At 39.1% G+C, this 21,029-nt stretch overlaps 1 protein-coding gene and 1 pseudogene across 3 annotated transcripts in view; both read right to left on the bottom strand.

Annotated features, from left to right (window-relative positions):
* The window catches only part of MCTP1 (multiple C2 and transmembrane domain containing 1), a 606,741-nt gene that overhangs the window by 119,058 nt on the left and 466,654 nt on the right, over window positions 1-21,029 (bottom strand). The window lies entirely within an intron of this gene.
* Window positions 2,786-3,595, bottom strand: LOC104675945 (annotated as a pseudogene).

The raw sequence follows: 21,029 nt of genomic DNA, 5'->3' as shown, positions 1-21,029 counted from the left end.
ACATTGCTTTTGGTGTTTTAGCCATGAAGTCTTTTCCCATGCCTATGTCCTGAATGGTGTTGCCTAGGTTTTATTCTAGAGTTTTTATGGTTTTAGGTCTTACATTTCAGTTTTTAATCCATCTCGAGTTAATTTTTATATTAGGTGTAAGGAAGGGGTCCAGTTTCAGTTTTCTGTATATGGCCAGCCAGTTTTCCCAACACCGTTTATTAAATAGGGAATTCTTTCCCCACTGCTTTTGTCAGGTTTGCCAAAGATCAGATGGTTGTAGATGTGTGGTGTTATTTCTGAGGCCTGTGTTCTGTTCCATTGGTCTATACATATGTTTTGGTACCAGTACCACGTCAGTTTGGTTACTGTAGGTTTGTAGTATAGTTTGAAGTCAGGTAGTGTGATGCATCCAGCTTTGTTCTTTTTGCTTAGGATTGTTTTGGCTATATGAGCTCTTTTTTGATTTCATACGAAATTTAAAGTAGTTTTTTCTAATTCTGTGAAGAAAGTCAATGGTAACTTGATGGGAATAACATTGAATCTATAAATTACTTTGGGCAGTATGGTCACTTTCACAATATTGATTCTTCCTATCCATGAGCATGGAATGCTTTTCCATTTGTTTGTGTACTCTCTATTTCCTTGAGCAGTGGTTTGTGGTTCTCCTTGAAGAGGTCCTTCACATCCCTTGTAAGTTGTATTCCTATTTTATTCTCTTTGTAGCAATTGTGAATGGGAGTTTGCTCATGATTTGGCTCTCTATTATTGGTGTATAGGAATGCTTGTGATTTTTGCACACTGATTTTGTATCTTTGCTGAAGTTGCTTATCAGCTTAAGGAGTTTTGGGGCAAAGACAATGGGGTTTTCTAAATATACAGTCATGTCATCTGCAAACAGAAATGCTTTTTGACTTCCTCTCTTCCTATTTGAATACCCTTTATTTCTTTCTCTTGCCTGACTGCCCTGGCCAGAATTTCTAATACTATGTTGAATAGGAGTGGTGAGAGAGCGCATCCTTGTCTTCTGCCAGTTTTCAAAGGGAATTCTTCCAGCTTTTGCCCATTCAGTATGATATTGGCTGTGGGTTTCTCATAGATAGTTCTTATTATTTTGAGATATGTTCTATCAATACCAGTTTATTCAGTGTTTTTACCATGAAGGGGTGTTGAATTTTATCGAAGGCCTTTTCTGCATCTATTGAGATAATCGTGGTTTTTGTCATTGGTTCTGTTTATGTGATGGATTACGTTTATTGATTTGCATATGTTGAACTAGCCTTGCATCCCAGAGATGAAGCTGACTTGGTAGTGGTGGATAAGCTTTTTAATGTGCTGCTTGATTTGTTTTGCCAGTATTTTATTGAGGATTTTCACACTGATGTTCATTAGGAATATTAGCCTGAAATTTTATTTTTTTGTTGTGTCTCTGCCAGGTTTTGGTATCAGGATGATGCTGGCCTCATAAAATGAGTTTGGAAGGAGTCCCTCTTTTTCTATTGTTTAGAATACTTTCAGAAGGAATGGTTACCAGGTCCTCTTTGTACCTCTGGTAGAATTCGGCTGTGAATCCATCTGGTCCTGGGCTTTTTTTGGTTTGTAGGCTATTAATTACTGCCTCAATTTCAGAACTTGTTATCATCTATTCAGGGATTCAATTACTTCCTGCTTTAGTCTTGGGAGGGTGTATGTGTCCAGGCATTTATCCATTTCTTCTAGATTTTCTAGTTTATTTGCATAAAGGTGTTTATAGTATTCTCTGATGGTAGTTTGTATTTCTGTGGGATCACTGGTGATATTCCCTTCATCATTTTTATTTTGTCTATCTGATTCTTCTCCTTTTCTTCTACATTAGTCTGGCTAGCAGTCCATCTATTTTGTTAATCTTTTCAAAAAACCAGCCCCTGGATTCACTGTTTTTTTTTTTTTTTTAAGGGTTTTTCATGTCTCTGTCTCCTTCAGTTCTGCTCTGATCTTAGTTATTTCTTGTCTTCTGCTAACTTTTGAATTTGTTGGCTCTTGCTTCTCTAGTTCTTTTAATTGTGATGTTAGAGTGTCAATTTTGGTTATTTCCCACTTTGTCCTGTGGGCATTTAGTGCCACAAATTTCCCTCTAAACATTGCTTTAGCTGTGTCCCAAAGATTCTGGTATGTTGTGTCTTTGTTTTCATTGGTTTCAAAGAACTTATTTATTTCTGCCTTAATTTTGTTATTTACTCAGTAGTCATTCACAGGAGCAGGTTGTTTAGTTTCCATGTAGTTTTGCAGTTTTGAGTGAGTTTCTTAATCCTGAGTTCTAATTTGATTGCACTGTGGTCTGAACAATTTCTGTTCTTTTGCATTTGCTGAGGAGTGTTTTACTTCCAATTATATGGTCGATTTTAGAATAAGTGCTATGTGGTGCTGAGAAGAATATATATTCTGATGATCTGGGGTGGAGAGTTCTGTAGATGTCTAATAGGTCCACTTGGTAGAGAGGTGAGTTCAAGTCCTGATATCCTTGATAATTCTGTCTTGTTGATCTAATATTGACAGTGGGGTGTTAAAGTCTCCCACTATTATTGTGTGGGAGTCTAAGTCTCTTTGTAGGTCTCTAAGAACTTGCTTTATGAATCTGGGTGCTCCTGTATTGGGTGCATATATATTTAGGATAGTTAGCTCTTCTTGTTGCATTGATCCCTTTACCATTATGTAATGCCCTACTTTTTTTTTTTTTTTTTTTTTTTTTTTTTTTATCTTTGTTGGTTTAACGCTTGTTTATTTTTTCCAATTTGAGATCAGGTAGTGTTTATTAACTGACCAGCTTAGAAAAATAATCATGGTAGACAACTTAGTTCATTCTTCTAATAAGCCTGTTGATCTTGTCCTCCCTGTTGCCAGCATCTCCACCTTCTACAAAATGGGTGGTCTTTTACTTCATTCTGCCTCATGGATAAGATAATTTGAAGGCTCATAGGAAGTTATTTGCTTTTTGAAGCATTCTCCAATAGTATAGATCCCATGAATCAGATCCTCCATGCAGATGATGCCATATTTACCAAGAGATTGGGCAATCAAAGCATTATCTGTTGAAGCAATTCACTTCTTATTGATTTTGCTATAACCATGCTTGTACATTAGTTCATTTACTAACTTTAGATTTGGGTAGCCCCATGCAATATATGGCTCTACAATCCTCAGCATGTTAACTGAAGCCTTGTTGAGCTTTACAAAGGTTCCACTGATGATTTGACGAAGGAGAAGAAGCTGCAACACCTTTCAGACCTTTTGGCTCACACCATTGATACCTCTGATCTTGATGACAAATGCCAATCTGGGTTCTTCAGGAACACAGAAGTGGCCAGTTTTTCTTGCCATCCTCGCCATTTGAATTTCAGTTCTGTACATTTGCCTATATTCCTTGTGATAGTGCTTCACTTTTTCATAGATAAGCTTCCTCCTTCCCTTTCAAAGCATCTTTTGGGCAAACTTCTTTCTTAGGCGCTTGATCTTCAGCTCTGCGAAATTCCTTCGCTTTTTCTTGAGGGTTTCTGGCACAGCAGGAATCTTCTTCTCTTCTGTACCCTCCATGGTTATAGCTGGAAAAAGAAGAACTTGACACATACACTTAAAGTCTGTTTTTTTTTTTTTTTTTTTTTTTTTTTTGCTTTACATGTGCTTGGTAAATCTTCCTCCATCCCTTTATTTTGAGCCTGTGTGTGTCTTTGCTTGTGAGATAGGTCTCCTGAGTACAGCACACTGATGGGTCTTGAATCTTTATCCAATTTGCCAATCTGTGTCTTTTAATTGGGGCATTTAGCACATTACATTTAAGGCTAATATTGTTATGTGTGAATTTGATCCTGTCATTATGATGCTAGCTGGTTATTTTGCCTACTAGCTGATGCAGTTTCCTTATAGTGTCGATGGGCTTTACATTTTGGTTTGTTTTTGTAGTGGCTGGTTCAGGTTTTTCCTTTCCATATTTAGTGCTTCTTTCAGCAGCTCATATAAGGCAGGCCTGGTGTTGACAAAATCCCTCAGCATTTGCTTGTCTATAAAGGATTTTATTTCTCCTTCACTTATGAAGCTAAGTTTGGCTGGATATGAAATTCTGGGTTGAAAATTCTTCTAGTTAAGAACATTGAATATTGGCCCCCACTCTCTTCTGGCTTGTAGGGTTTCTGCAGAGAGATCTGCTGTTAGTCTGATGGGCTTCCCTTGTGGGTAGCCTGACCTTTCTCTCTGGATGCCCTTAACATTTTTTCCTTCATTGCAACCTTGGTGAATCTGACGATTATGTGTCTTGGGGTTGCTCTTCTCGAGGAGTATCTTTGCAGTGTTCTCTGTATTTCCTGAATTTGAGTGTTGGCCTGTCTTGCTAGGTTGGGGAAGTTCTCCTGGATAATATCCTGAAGTGTGTTTTCCAACTTGGTTGCATTTTCCCTGTCACCTTCAGGTACACCAATTAAACGTAGATTTGGTCTTTTCACATAGTCCCATATTTCTTGGAGGCTTTGTTCATTCCTTTTCATTCTTTTTTCTCTAATCTTGTTTTCACGGATATCCTTTCTTCTGCTTGATTGATTTTGGGATTGACACTTGTGTATGCTTCACAAAGTTCTTGTGGTGTGTTTTTCAGCTCCATCAGGACAATTACGTTCTTCTCTAAACTGGTTATTCTAGTTAGCAATTCCCCTAACCTTTTATCAAGGTTCTTAGCCTCCTTGCATTGGGTTAGAACATTCTCCTTTAGCTCAGAGGAGTTTGTTATTACCCATCTTCTGAAGCCTACTTCTGTCAATTCATCAAACTCTTTTTCTGTTCAGTTTGTTCCCTTGCTGGCAAGGAGTTGTGATCCTTTGGAGGAGAGGAGGCATTCTGGTTTTTGGAATTTTCAGCCTTTTTGCATTGATTTTTCCTCATCTTCATGGACTTATCTACCTTCGGTCTTTGCTGTTGGTGACCTTCGGATGGAGTTTTTGCATGGTCATCTTTTTTGTTGATGTTGATGTTATCGCTTTCTGTTTGTTAGTTTTCTTCTAATAGTCAGGCTCCTCTTCTGCAAGTCTGCTGGAGTTTGCTGGAGGTCCACCCTGTTTGCCTCGGTATCACCAGTGGAGGCTGCAGAACAGCAAAGATTGCTGCCTGTTCCTTCCTCTGGAAGCTTTGTCCCAGAGGGGCACCTGCCAGATACCAGCCAGAGCTCTTCTGTATGAGGTGTCTGTTGACCCTGCTGGGAGGTGTCTCCCAGTCAGGAGGCATGGGGGTCAAGGACCCACTTAAGGAAGCAGACTGTCCCTTGGCAGAGCTTCAGCACAGTGCTGGGAGATCCCCTGGTCTCTTCAGAGCTGGCAGGCAAGAACATTTAATTCTGCTTAAGCTGCTTCCACAGTCGCCCCCTTCCCCCAGGTGCTCTGTCCCGGGGAGATGGCAGTTTTATCTATAAGCCCCTGACTAGGGCTGGTGCCTTTCTTTCAGAGATGCCTCGACCAGAGAGGAGGAATCTAGAGAGGAAGTCTGGCTACAGCAGCTTTGCTGAGCTGTGGTGGGCTCTACCCAGTCCGAAATTCCCAGTGGCTTTGTTTACACTGTGAGGGGAAAACTGCCTACTCAAGCCTCAGAAATGGCAGGTGCCCCTCCCCACCACCAAGCTGGAGGGTCCCAGATCGATTTCAGACTGCTGTGCTGGCAGCAAGAATTTCAAGCCAGTGGATCTTAGCTTGCTGGTCTCCGTGGGATCCACTGAGCAAGACAATTTGGCTCCCTGGCTTCAGCACCCTTTCTAGGGGAGTGAACGGTTCTGTCTTTCTGGTGTTCCAGGAGCCAATGGGGTATGGAAAAAAGAAAGGAAAGAAAGGAAAGAAAGGAAGAAAGAAAGGAAAGAAAGAAGGAAGGAAGGAAGGAAGGAAGGAAGGAAGGAAGGAAGGAAGGAAGGAAGGAAGGAAGGAAGGAAGGAAGGAAGGAAACAACTTCTGCAGTTAGCACAGGGTCTGCCCAAATAGCCGCCTCGTTTTTGCTTGAAATCCAAGGCCCTGAGGGAATCTCCTGATCTGTGGGTTGTGAAGACCATGGGAAAAGCATAGTATCTGGGCTGGAATGCACTGTTCCTCATGGCACAGTCCCTCACGGCTTCCCTTGACTAGGGGAGGGAGTTCCCCAACCCGTTGCGCTCCCTGGGTGAGGCGATGCCCCACCCTGCTTCAGCTCACCCTCCGTGGGCTGCACCCACTGTCTAACAAGTCCCAGTGAGATGAACTGGGTACCTCATTTGAAAATGTAGAAATCACCCGCCTTCTGCATTGGTCTTGCTGGGAGCTGCAGACCTGCAGCTGTTCCTATTTGGCCATCTTGCCCAGAAATCCATTTAAAAATTTTTAAATGGCAAAACCGTAATTACTTTTGCACCAACCTAATAAGATGCTCAGGGTCACATAGCAGAGCCAGTTTTCTAGCTGACTCCAGAACCTTGGCTCTTAATCACTATGTGTGTTTCTCTTCAGCTCCATGTCATGGTCAGTTAACGGGGACAGAGGAACACAACAGGATGGGAATAGAAGGAGACATGGGGGAAAGGAAAAATAAAAGATGGGGAAAAGATGTCCTAAAAGGAAGAAAGGGAGCATGTAAAAATAGACGAGAGAAAAGTAAGGCAGAGTAAAGAAAGGTAACAGAGAAAACAAAGGATATGGGACAGAGATGGAATGTGTTCACAGTTCTGCCTCAGAAGTGTATAATCTTCTGAACTCTCAGAATGAGTTTTTTTCTTGAAGGTTCAGCCCTAAGTATTAGCAACACACAACTGCCAGCTCTTCACTATAAACTTCTATCTCTCTTGTTGTATCATCCACTCCTTTGCATGAGTATATGCTGTGCTGTCTCGCTATTCATCCTGCTTTGTGAGCAGCTCTTACCACCTCATGGAAAATGCAGCCACACTCTTTATAGTATCCAACTCAGCAGAGGCAGCATTCAGGATGTTTCATGTTAATTCCCAGGAAAGAGTCTAGTATTTTTTTCACTTCAAATACATTCTTCTGTTACCATCCACAGAGGTAAACGATTAAAACAAACAAAACCAAAACCAAACTCCTTTATTTTTCTGGCCACAGACCAGGAAAACATCACCTTTTAGTATCTTTCCACAGGTAGGACAAAGGTAAATGTTAGAAACTCACTCTCAAGAAGTACAACTATTTACATGGGCTTGTATACATCATAGTAAGCTATCTCTGACATCTGTATTTATAATTAAGTATCCAAAAATATTAAAAGTAGCCCTTGCAGTATTACAAGACAACTTCCCGCTTTTGCTTCCAAATTTAGTAATTATTTTTAAAAATTAACATTTGTTATCTCATGGAATGTTAGGATCTTCTATAGAGAGATGACACAGGTTTTAAAAGTTCATATTGGGACCACTGAGGTGTCTATCAATTTACCAGCTGGAAATAGCTCTGAGATCTCATATCTGTCATACTGATGGTCTTTGAGGGAATTATGCTATGTAACTGTGGGTTTCTTTAAGTCCTATTTAATTCCAGCATCCCCAGTATGAGAATTTATATATCTGATTAAGTTAGTTCGAAGAAATATATATTTGAGGGTGAACATTACTCATGTTTCCACATGGGGGTGCTACCTCATGGTCACACTCTTCTCAGTCTTCCTCTTGACAGAGAAATTTCTAAACACAGACAAGATGGGTCATTTCTTAAATGTCACTGACTCTTCTTAAACTGAGAGGAAATATACAATGGTGAATAAACACTGAGTATAGTCACAGGTTTAGCCCCAAATCTACCACCCATTAATTGGGGCACTTTGGGTGAACTAGGGCCCAACCAATCATGGAGGATTGTTTTGAAGGTAACAAATGTGCACATGACTTGTAAATGGTAAAACATTAACAAATTAAAGATAATTAGATCCAGATCATAGTCTATGTCTAGATATAAAAGACTCTGCTGTTACATTATCAGAAGACATTATGCTATAGATGTCTTTAAAGTGTAGGCTACTGAAGTACAGGGTCACATCAAGAACTCAACACCAATATTAGTAAAACATTCAGCATTGCCAAAAGATTGGAGACTGAGAGTTAAGTTGATAAGCAGAAATGCCGAGAAAATGTCTAGATGCTCAGACTGCTCTATGACTACAGAATAAAGTAGTTCCAAGTTGATGACATCAAGTCAAGGCTATTTCTGAAAAGGTCAAAATGGGCCTATAGATTATGTTCTGGTTTATCCAATCGTCTGTCACTAGGTCTCCAACAGGAACGTTCAAACCACTGCTATATGTTTCCAATTTGCAACAAATTAGAAAACATTTGTTTTGTCTTTTGGAACCATACACAAATAAAAATATGTTTGCAAAAGATTTTTATAAGATCCTTGTGCAGTTTTTAAACTCCCAAATGTAAATGCCAGAAATAATTTTTGAATGTGCTTTAAGGACACACTGAAAATTTTCTTCTTACAGCTGATAGACACCTGACATTTTAGCCATTGAGCACAGTGTTCCATCTTGTCTCCAGGGTCCATTTTTAGGAGTCAAAGGTGCTTAAATAAGAATCCTTTTTGTAATGAAATTCACTAAGCTTTAAGGAGTTTTATTTTAAAAGCTCTTTACAAATTAAATTCAGGTTAACATGTTTAAGAATATAAATGTTCACAATGTTATGGGAACACAATATATGCATATTTCTGAGGCAAATATACTATTTTAGGCTCTTATGTTTTTAAGGATCACTAATTCTAGGCATACACATCTTCTGGTGGCAAATATTTAGGTATTTGGTTCTTTCAATAACAATAAAAAAGATGAGGTGAAATCTGTTAATGCTAATAATATTCAGGCTAGAGAGAAGGGAAAAAGATAAATTCAAAAGAAGAAACACTTCTATGGAATCCTTTACTGATCAAGTAGCAACCTAGGACAAGCTTCTTTAATGAACCTGCTGATGCTTGATTAGGGTATTAAAAGATTTTTGAAAAATGGGGCAATCCCAAGGGCTCTACAGTTTCTGTGGTATCCTTAATTAATTCCACTTTGAGTTCATTATTCAACAGCTGCTTTAGGAAAATAAAAGGTCTGCATCTCTTTACACAAATGCTTGAGAGTTATTTTATAATGCATTCCCTCCTTGCATAAGCCATTTGTTCTAAACTAGATTAAGAGAAAATACAATGAGAAGCTACTTCCATTGCCAAGGGGGTCAGAAAAGTTATCCAGTTTTACCTGTACTTTCTTCAATGTAAGAAAAGAAAGTTCCCAAGTAATCACCACACATTCCCCTAGAAGACCCAAGTTTTCAAAGCTTCATTTCTACCTAAGGTTATTTTTGCTGGGAAAATATGTCTGTGATTTCTTTGATCGACAATGTGAACATTTATATCTCCCTCTATGAATTGTTTCAAAGACATGTCTTTGGCTTCTTTAACTCATGGTTTCCAGCTTATCCTTTGACTTCTTCTCTCAGTCATTTTTGACACAGGTTCTCTTCTCTTGCTTTGGGCTAGCTGAACACACACACACACACACACACACACACACACACACACTCCCCTACTCCCCTTCAGAATGACTTCATGACAACTGGTCTGGTTGTGAGCACTACCTTAAATTCCAGCTGCCCTGTTGGCTCCTGTACTTACAAAGTCTGAATTTATTGTGGGCCCTTGTAGTGCAATTTTTGACACATCATTAAGCTCCCTTTTCATTGGGAGCCTCAGGGCATATTCAGGCTCACTGCGAAGAGTGCGCCTAAATAACGGTTAAAACACGTGTCAGGAGCTGCAAGGGGCTTGTTTGCCAGCAGGGCAAACAGTTCACTGTAGCTCAAGCAATACCCTACAACAGGGTGGGTAGAGATAATGAGATAACCACACACCACAAGTGAGCTGTTCATCTTTGTCTTCAAGCATCTAAGAACACAGTTATCTCAGTAGGATGGTGCACCCTGGAGAGTTATAAATATCTTTCAGAAAGGTAAAGAAAAACAGTCAAAGAAAACACATCCGAAAAAAATAAGCAGAAGAACACTGGTGGACAATTTTTTAAAGCAAAATTTCAGCTATACCAGAACTTATCGAATCAGGCCAATAAGTTCTGTTTGCTTTTTTTGGCATTATGTTTTATTTTAAGTGTATGCAGATTTATTCTAATGTTATGATGCTAATCAACCTGTGTAGCTATAATAAAATAAAGGCAATGTCAACACCTCATCAACTAATCACATTGCTTCTTTCATTCTGGACACTGTATCCTCCCTACACATACCGAAGTACTATAAAAATTATTTATACAAATAAACTATTATCTAAAGACTGAAAAGGCATAATAAATTATGCGTAATATGGCCCAATTATGTGGTAATTTCTTTGTTTTAATTATTTGTATAGTTTTAATGAAGGGGTTGCTAGAAGGTGGAACCATTTTTATATTTAATGGAAAAAACAAATTTGTTTTTAAGAATGAAAACAAAGATAATTAGCTCTTAAATTAGAGGCATACTAATATATGCATGTTCCTAAATTATTGCCAGTATTATTACTTTGTGCTATCAAAACTTTTCTCTCTGAAGCGCAGATATTGGCTATTCAAGTTATTTTTCCCATTTCTGTTAAATGTATTAATATCTTGCTGTTCATCAAGTGCCAAAATAAAGGTTAAAAAAGTTCCCTAGATTATCTGCAGAAGAAAAATTGGGGTGGGTGATGACAACTATGATCTTTCAAGATGTAGTTTACGAATGCATAATAACTTAAGAAAGTGAGAAAAAAAATAGATTTATCAAGAAAAGAGAGAACTAGCCTAAATTCAACACAGCAAATCAGCAAATTTCTTCAGGGAAAGACATCAAATTTGAAAGGCATCAATACTTTTCTGCTGTCACCAAACTGTTATTTATGCTCATGTACCAGCTGGATTTGTGTATGTGCGTGCATAATCTTTTTCTCACCACTGATGTCATCATTAAAGCTGTGCAAGAATTTTGATTTCGCTTTGCACAATCTTCAGGGGAGACTTGGACATTATGGTGAAAGTTTGTGACAAGTTTGTAAAAGTAAGAAATGCAGGCTTTAAGGCAGTGAAATGTCACCACTGCAAAACAGAGGAAGCTTTCCCAAGTGTGTATTATTTTGTCTGCCCAGTCTGCACTGAAGGAACCACACAGCGCAATCGCAAAGAAATAGGTAGTTAACCACTTATGGTAGGGGAAGAAAGATATTTAACATTACCCATATAACACTCTCCATAACTAGTTGTCCTTTTTGAATATTCAAACATATTCTAGAATTTCAAGACACATATATTTTTTACAATGTGCAGAAAGATACAAGCCACTGTGCATCTGATTTCCAAGGCACAAGCTACTACTGTGTTTTATCACTGTAAACCTTATCTATGAGGTTTATAAAGGCTTCAAGATACTAAGACTTTTAGGATTTTTCTGGTTATGAAATTTCAAAGCTGCAATGAATTAATTTTCAGACAAGGAGGAAATGACCAGGAACAGTAGGCAGTGCCAGGCCATTATGAGGAAGAGACATCATAGGGCAATTCAGAGGCCGCCAATTCCAGTCAGAGATCTCAGGTTGCATGAGTGGCAATCTGGACAGAGTGTGGAGGATCTAACCCCCAATAACCTATCTGAAAACAAAACTTCATTAGGAGACCTGGTAACTGAATTTAAAGATAATGTGCCATTATAACACTCTCTCTCTCTCTCTTTTTTTTTTTTTTTTGAGACAGAGTTTTACTCTTGTTACCCAGGCTGGAGTGCAATGGTGCCATCCCTGCTCACTGCAACTGCAACCTCCGCCTCCCAGGTTCAGCAATTCTCCTGGCTCAGCCTTCCCAGTAGTTGGGATTACAAGTGTGCACCACCACGCCCAGCTAGTTTTGTATTTTTAGTAGAGACGGGGTTTCACCATGTTTATCAGGCTGGTCTTTCCTAACCTCAAGTGATCTACCTGCCTCGGCCTCCCAAAGTGCTGGGATTACACGCAGGAGCCACTATGCCTGGCCCTATAATGCATTCTCATTCTTAGTTTATTTAGCAGTTGATGAATGCTTAGATTTAAGGGTTTGAGCATTGGGGAAGGGATTTTGAAAGGGAAGGTGATTTTAATTATTAACTGATACTACTATGATGATAATTACCAGATTTTTATGAAGCATCCTCTAAGAGTAGCTCAGTTATAAACCTTTTCTTGCATTTTCTTACTTTATTCTCACAAAAGCCTGCAAGGTAGATATGAGTTTCAGCATTCTAAAAAAGGAGGTAACTGAAGGTCAAGGTGGGATAACTTGTCCAAAGTGAGAAATATAACAGAAAGGAGTGAGTTACAATAGCCAAGGTGTGATCTGGCTCCGAGACAGACAGTGGCAAGTGACTTAACGTCTCTGGGCTTTGTTGTCCTCATCTAGAAGACTGTTGTTTGTCAAGAGTAGAGATGCTACGTACAGCAACTCAATAGTGGCTGATTCATAATACATACCCACTAAAAGGGTTGCTTCTGCCAGTGCCATATCCCCATGACTTCTCATAACCACATCTTCCTTAGCAGAGTCATTTATATCCAGGCCTGTCTTACTTCAAAGCTCTTGCCCTCTCCTTAAGAGAATCCTTCAGGCCGGGCGTGGTTAATCACACCTGTAATCCCAGCACTTTGGGAAGTTGAGGCGGGCAGATCACGAGGTCAGGAGATTGAGACCATCCTGGCTAACATGGTGAAACCCCGTCTCTACTAAAAATACAAAAAATTAGCGGGGCATGGTGGCGGGAGCCTGTAGTCCCAGCTACTCGGGAGGCTGAGGCAGGAGAATGGCGTGAACCCGGGAGGCGGAGCTTGCAGTGAGCCGAGATCGATGCACTGCACTCCAGCCTGGGCGACAGAGCGAGACTCCATCTCAAAACAAAACAAAACAAAACAAAAAAATTAGCCAGGCATGGTGACACGTGCCTGTAGTCCCAGTTACTCAGGAGGCTGAGGCAGAAAAATCGCTTGAACCCGGGAGGCGGAGGTTGCAGTGAGCCAAGATCATGCCACTGCACTCCGGCCTGGGCGACAGAACAAGACTTCGTCTTAAAAAAAGAAAAAAAAAAAAAAACAAAAAAAAAAAAACAGTTCTTTAAACTGGATTGTGGAAAGAAGTGAGTGTGAAAGGATAACCCCATCTGTAGGTCTGCACTGTGTCACTGAGAGGTGCCAATGCTATACAAAATGCTAACCAGTCATCCAGAGCCTACTACACAGCTGGGGGGAGAAAACGCACACATAGGGCCAATTTAATACATAAAACATGATACCATATTGTTAAGCGACAGAATGAATAGTAAAGACAGCACTTGAGGAGTTGAGGAGTTTTTATTGCTATATTTCTTCACCTTCTTCAGTCTCTTGTGCTTTTCTAGTTACCATGGTGGCTGAAATCAACTCAGATTCTTTATAAAGATACTCGGGTTTGAGATTTAATGCTGGAAGATTTTTACTATGAAATTCCCTTTCCCTAGTGATTGCATGATTTCACAGTCTGAGCCTTCCTCTTGCGAACAGATTTGAAAGACCCACCTGATTGTTTATAGTTTTGTCCTAAGCAGAACCTTAGTTTCTTGTATAAACTGCAGCTGATAAAATTTGCAATTTCCTATTTATAACATCTTCGCTTTTCTTAGACAAAAGGGCAAGATAAGCAAGGTAATGATTAGATCCTGCTCTGCAGTTTAAAAATCATGGACTTAAAAATTATGGGGCCATATGTGTCCCAGGAAAGCAAAGAGGTTTTAATTGGGAATATGTTCTGTTATATAGAGGACCATTAGTAACGCCAATCTTAGAGTGTTGTTTGTTTTTTTCCCTTCCCTAAAAGCAAATCTTGTTGAAATATCTGACTTTTAATCTCTTTCCAGGAAGATTCTATGGGTTTGACAGAAGCAAAAATGAGTCACTCTCTCAGGTAGGGCAAGTAGTAGAGCACAGTGGTTAAGAACACAGGGAGGCCTGTGCAGTGACTCACACCTGTAATCCCAGCACTTTGGGAGGCCAAGGTGGGAGGATCACTTGAGAACAAGAGTTCCAGACCAGCCTGGGAAACATAGCAAGACCTCATCTCTACTAAAAATAAAAATCATTAGCCAGGGCACGGTAGTGCACACCTGTAGTCCCAGCTGTTTGGGAAGCTGAGGTAGGAGGATCACTTGAGCCCAGGAGATTGAAGCTGCAGTGAGTCATGATCATGCCACTGCACTCCAGTCTGGGCAACAGTGCGAGACCCTGTCTCAAACAAACAAAACAAAACAAAACAGAACAAAACAAAACAAAAATGACACAAGGAGCTAGCATGTTTGGGTAAGAATTTGAGATTCACTACTTCGGAGTTATGTATCCCTGGACAAATTACTCCTCTGCCCCTTGGTCTCTTCATCTGTAAAGTGAAGATAATAGAGCAACTACCATATGAGATTGTTATTAGAGCTAAATGAGTTACTATTTCTAGAATCCTTAGAACAAAGCCTGGTACACGGTATAAGCCCAACTTGGGTTAAAAGAGTTGAGCTTGCTTGCACATATCTGAAGCTAGTTTTCTTTAAGCCTCTTTCATGTCAGAGGGATAAAAATGCAAATATCTAAAATCTGAAGCACTTGGGTTTCAGGGTGGAGATGAGAGACAGGGGCACTGGTTAATTGACCAGTCATCTCTTAATGTAGAATGAGCCCTACTAAGGCTCCCAGGTCAGATTATTCTTCATGCTCACATAAGGCTAAAGTATTAATTTATATATTTAACTGTACACTTGTCAGGAGTCAGAAAAGCGGACATTCTGAGGAACTGCTCTTGCACAGAACTTGTGGCAATGATATTTAGACATTTCTTCACATACCACTATTTGATTTAAAGCAGTGATCTGTTGACTGGGTCATCGGTAATGCACATCCCTTCCATTTTTTGGAAATAACACCTGTTTCTTAGATTTGATTTGGCTCTTAATTCAAACAGAACTCCAAGTGCTCTGAAACAAAATCAACCTAAAATTATACATTTATCTAGAGTTACATTTAGGCCATATGGTTTAAGTTGTCCAAATGTCACAGAAGCAACAGTAACAGCCATCATCGTACTTTACACTTACCCAGCATCTTTCCTGCCAGAATATTATGTAAGTTATAAAAGTTTCATTAAGACAGAGGTGTTAACCCTAATTCCAAAAGGACAGTCATTTAACTGCTGTTTCAGTTTAGCTCTGCTTCATAGTGAATTGATACATAAGAGTTACTTGAAGTCAATTTAAAGTTTCATGATAGTATTCTTATAACTGAAAATGTCTCAACTGCAAATTCCTATGATATGAAGGACAGGTGAGAGACATGTAGAACCAACACCTTCCTCTTGGATCTCTGAGAAGATGCAACTAAGTTATTAGGCTCACTGCACTAGAGTCAGAGAGCAATACTGGAATGCTATTTCCAGAAACTCCCATACAATGCACTGGAAAAGTCTGGGCAGAGAGGGAACCTCAGTACATACCTTAAGTCTTTACCCATTTGAACTTGAAATTCTCTATCATATTAGTAAATCTGCTTCTTAGCATCCAGCACTATCCAGCCAGATACATAGGAAGTGCTCCATAGATAAATGTTGAGTGGACAAATAAATGTATTAAATTCATGGTTGTCCTGTTGCAAGCATAACATTCAGAGAGTTTTAGAGTATATATTTTGAGTAGATGTGAGGGATTTGGGCATAGAAAAGGTAACAAGATGATGCTGGGCAAGGAGGATGATAATCGGGTAGCCAGGGCCAGATGTGGACTGATTGGACTGAAGGGATCCTCAGAGGTCTTGGTGTTAAAATTCTCTAAGTAGTATAGTGCGATTAAAGACCACATTCCATTATAATTTTTCCCACTATTAGTCCCAGAATATTTAATGTCTCTGAAATTGTCTAAGCCAGAATATTGTGAATATCTATGCTTTTTTTGCTCATTAACCCACTAACCAATGAATGAACTGATCAACCAGGCCATGTGCTAGAATACAGAGATAAATACTCCCCTCAGATACCATCCCTATGGTCAGCAAGCTCACAGAGAAGTGCAAAAGCCGAAAATTCACCTTCAGAAACATGTTTCAGTTTTTTCCAACACTGGTACTTTTCTATTACCGCCAAGTTGAAGCTATCTCCACTGAATGAATATCCACAAAATTTTATAATCAATTGTAGTCATGTGTTTATGTATACATCACATTACTCCCAGATTCTGCTTTACCTACTCACCCAGAGTAGGAGGTCATTAAGTCAATACATAGTATTTTCCCTGCAGTCAAGTTTTCACACTGGAATACTAAAAAATTGCGGGTTTCACACAGCAGTCTGCTGAGGGTATGCAGAGAAAACGCTCAATAAAATAGAACTTTTTTTTTTTCTTGGTAGTAATTTTAAAAAGATGTAAAATAAACATGAAAATGGCTCTGAATAGAGTGTCTAAGTCATATATATTTAAAAATAATATAAAAGACTTCAAAAATAATTCTTGCCCACCATGGTCCCTCTCAGGCTGGGCCCACCCAAACCTCCCTGGGATGCACATTCTCTCTTCTACTGATGATGAAGTATCTGGGAAGCATTGCAAAGCAAACCCAAACGATGGATTTGAAGCCTGGCTCTGGCACTTCCTAACTGTGATCTCAGGCAAATTTTCTTTTAGATCTTTGATTTCTCTCTTCCATGAAACACTAAAATAACAGCACCTTCTTTAAAAGATGACTATAAAGATCACGATGACATTTGCACACTGCCTAGCACATAATATATGCTCAATAAATATTCATTCACCTTAATTGAAAGAAACTAATTCACAAATCAAATTCTAGGACTTTCGATACCCTCAGTTCAGTATTTTAATTATGTCCTCTGGTGATAATTAGTGATCTAGAGCAATGACCTCAGGCAAAGCACTGGAAATAAAGTTGCATGTGACACCACAGAGGACACAGAGCCCTGTCCTTTGAATTAACCTGGAATCAGCCATCAATGAATCCCATATGTTAAAACTGGCCTGGGTTCAAAGTGACACTCATCTTAAACTCAGTGTAGCTGGAAAAAAAAATCCTCCTTTCCCCAAACTCTCAGGGGGATTCTTGGAGCCATCTAAGGAAGTCTGACAATGGAAGAAACAGTAAAGAGAGGACCTTCTTTAGGAATGCAACACTGTATTCATAGGAGAAACAGGACAAAACTGAGAAGACTGGGATATACAGAGAGAGGAACAGAGAGACGACAAATAGCTTCTCCTTCTCTCTTTTCTCCCTCCTTAGTTGCAATAGTAGGGGTCTGGGAAGATGGGTGTGAGAAGGCTTTGTTTATATCTTCCAAGAGAAGAGTTTAGAATGTGAGAAGAGATTTTAACCACTATTGGGATGGCTTGATTGGGACTTTTACTCTCCTCTGCTGCTCTAGATGTTTCAAGGTTCTCATCCTTTTCATGAAACACCAATGTTTTTTCTTTATATCTAATTTTGGGTTGGGAGAGGAAAAGATCATCACACCCAGTAGTCAAAGAGCTGGATCTATCAGGGCTTACCACCTATGTGTTACTGGGCAAGTGATTTAATCTCACTGGACTTAGTTTTCACTCCTCAAATGGAGTTCCACCATGAGACACAAGTACTCTTGTAAGAATGAAATCATATAATATTTGCAATATAGTCTAGAAAACAATATCTCCTAATTTCTACAAAGGTGGTATTGCTATCTGGAATATGAGATTTGTTTTGAAGTTGCATCTGGATACAAAGCAAGCTGTTTTTGCTGAGCAGCTAGGTTTATTTGAGGTGGATTTGGGGGTGGGGGGAAAATGAGGAAGGGAAATTGTTGATGGAGCGTACCACCCTTAGTGGCCATTTGGCCATTTCATATAGAACAGCTAAATACTTGGCACAAAGTGCTCAATGTGGGAAGCATCCTTGACACTGGGGTGCCAAAGGAGACAGAAAAGCATAGAGCTGGCTGCTTGGCATGCGACTGAGGCTTAACAGTGACGAGTAGATGCGCCCTTCCCTTATACTTCTAGGGTTGCCAGCCCAGTCCACCCAGGGAATGGAAACAGGAATTGAAAGGCATATCCCCATGACAGAAAGGTGCCACTGAAAATAAAACAATGGTGTTGCCAAGGAAGTACTTATGTTGACGATCTCAGGTACAACGATGGCAAAGTCACTTCAGTCACAAATTTATGGTCAATCATGAAGATTGGCATTTCGATTGGAAAAGCTCTTAGGATATAAATTTTTCCATTAAAAATAGCTGAAAAACAAAGCCGATTTTCTATGCTGTTGCTACTTACCATTTCACAGTGGCACAACTCCCACCCCAAACACTGTGGAATTATATTCAGAATAGACTTGTTTATCAGTTCTTCTGCCCTATCCATTTTTCAGCAGCTGATTAGTCTCCCTGGGATGTAGACACATCTCTGATCAAGAGCAGCTTGACTCCCATCTTCACATATGCATTCCAATATCCACATTACTCATAATAAATGTGCTTATATATACATATATACACACATTTTTATGCATATATGTTCCCTACATTGTATTCAAAAATACATTCCGAATGGATGTATATATATGCTCATATACATTCAGGAATCCAACTAGATTCCCAGAGGGGAATGTGGAACACATTGTTAAAATGTCTGTCATCCATGTAAGAGAAACAGAAATGAGCTGGGCATTAAATTTGCATACAGCCCCAAGCACAGAGGTTCCTGTATGTGCACCGTTCTACTGTTCTTGATGATGGGCATATCTGATAGAAAGATTCTGTCAGGATTAGCTCAGGAAAAACACCCCCAAGGAGATAATTTGAAGACATCCTGAGAATTTGCCTCAGTACATGAAAATAAACATGAAACCCTTAGCACTCTCTGCACATTGAAAAGTTCCCACCAACACCCCGCCACACACCAGGGGATAATCTACTGGAGCTAATTAACACACAGTCATACGCAACGCTGTTAGAAGTGGTTGCCACTTAGGATTGATTTAGTTGCTGCGGTGCTTAAAAGAGACTTGAGAAGGTTTTTGTGTAAATGTGGTAGGAAAGAAGAGGAAATAAAAGTGTAAAAACAGCTGCAAAATTAAAAGGTGCTAAGGTCTTTTTTTCCCCCTGTAGACATTAGGGAAACTTATTGAGAGACTATTAGTATTCCAGCAAAGAAAGCTTCTTACTTGATTTTATGTTTCCTTCCACATCAAAATTATACATACACACATACTGGGTCTATAGATTGTGACTATGAAAAAAAGCATGTTTCACTTCATAAGCAAACAAGCTCTTCATTAAATGCTAACATATGGATTGTGTCAACTAAAAAACAACAACAATCTTTTCTTGTCTATGTCTCATTTTATTTCATCTTTCTGATTTATTTAGATTTTCAGCAAAGTTATTAATTAGTAATATGTTTGGGGAAAAATCATCAAGGAATAAAAGGCCACAAGCAATTCCTTCTTCTTATCTTTGCAATATGATAAAGATAGAGCAAATCCAACTCTTTCAGAATGTTCTTCCTCAAAGTGAATGCTATGCATGCTGTCTTATGAATAAACAATATATCTACTAATGATGACAGCAGAATATCACCACTGAGTATATAAAGTGGTTTTAGCAACCTGCTTTTTATTACTGAAACATGATAGAAATAATATAGAAAAGACCATTAGTGAAAACTTTATTAAATCAGGCTTTGTAAAAATTTAGAGAGGCTGCAATTGATTTTTTGCCCTGATAAAAGGGTTTGCTAAAGAAAATTATAATAACATAAAAATGATTTCAGGGGAGAGAGTATTTGTTTTGGATGTGAGAACTCTCTTATTTTAAAGATACCATTAATATTACAAACAATGAGAAAACATTCTTGATATCCAGTAATTCCACTTGGCTATATTTTGCTTTCCATTGGATGAAAGATAAAACTTTTATGTAAAAAATTCTATGAAATATATTTTTTATCAGTCTAGACTGGCCTACAAGATAAAATTTAACAAAAATTCATTGACATTGACAATTTGCTATGTACAAAGCCCTCTACCACATCCTGAGTAGAATTAACAAATGCAACCTGTTCTCCATCCTTTTAAGGCTCAAACTCAGAAGGGAAGACAGACACGTACACAAAGAATGAGGGAATGGCAAACAGGTACAGCTTGAGAATCAACTCCGAACAACTGGTAATGGCTACATAGAGTGTTTTTTTGAGGATTACAATCATGCGTGTATGTGTAAAAGCATGTGTGTTGTGATCAGTTTACAGTGTCTGCCACGAGAAAGGGCATCAGAGGTGACAGGATGTAGGCGATTTGTCTGCTAACTCTGGTCTAGAAGATGGAATACATGGGTGGGATAAGAAAGGACTGTATGTAAGACACAAGGTTAGGAAGTTAGGTTGGTGTTAGATAATAGTCTTTCCCTCAAGGTTGTTTCTAATTAGTGAGGTTTTATTTTAAACATCTTTCAAAAAAAAAAAAAAAAACAATGATTTGTTAACAATGTTTGGGAGGCCATTAGTTGTGTCTCTTTATATGAATTTTAGAGTGCTTTATGTAGAAAAGAAGAGCACTAACAAAACAGTCAATGCCTAAAGCTAAAGATATAAAAGTTTAGAAGTGTCACATAAATGCGAGTAAGAGATTGCTTTGAACTGGACACAATAGGAGAGAAGAGTTCATGGGTTCTGGGAATTTGCAATTTGGGACCAGCGCATCTGAATAAGGCAAATGGACTGGTTTATTAGGTAGACAGAAAGGTTGTGTTTTTGCAAAAGTAATGTGGTTTTTTGTTTTGTTTTTGCTATGCCTCTAAACGTTCCAGTAGATTAGCTGGAAGCAGCTGCTCAGGCTGTAGAAGAGACAATAAGTACCAAAAAGGACCGTGAAAGGACACCCTCGGCTGGGTGTGGTGGCTCACGCCTGTAATCCCAACACTTTGGGAGGCCAAGGCAGGTGGATCACCTAAGGTTAGGAGTTCAAGACTAGCCTGACTAACAT

Source organism: Rhinopithecus roxellana, chromosome 3 (genome assembly GCF_007565055.1).
Source record: "Rhinopithecus roxellana isolate Shanxi Qingling chromosome 3, ASM756505v1, whole genome shotgun sequence".
Classification (NCBI taxonomy): domain Eukaryota; kingdom Metazoa; phylum Chordata; class Mammalia; order Primates; family Cercopithecidae; genus Rhinopithecus; species Rhinopithecus roxellana.
This window is presented reverse-complemented; position numbering and strand designations above follow the sequence as displayed.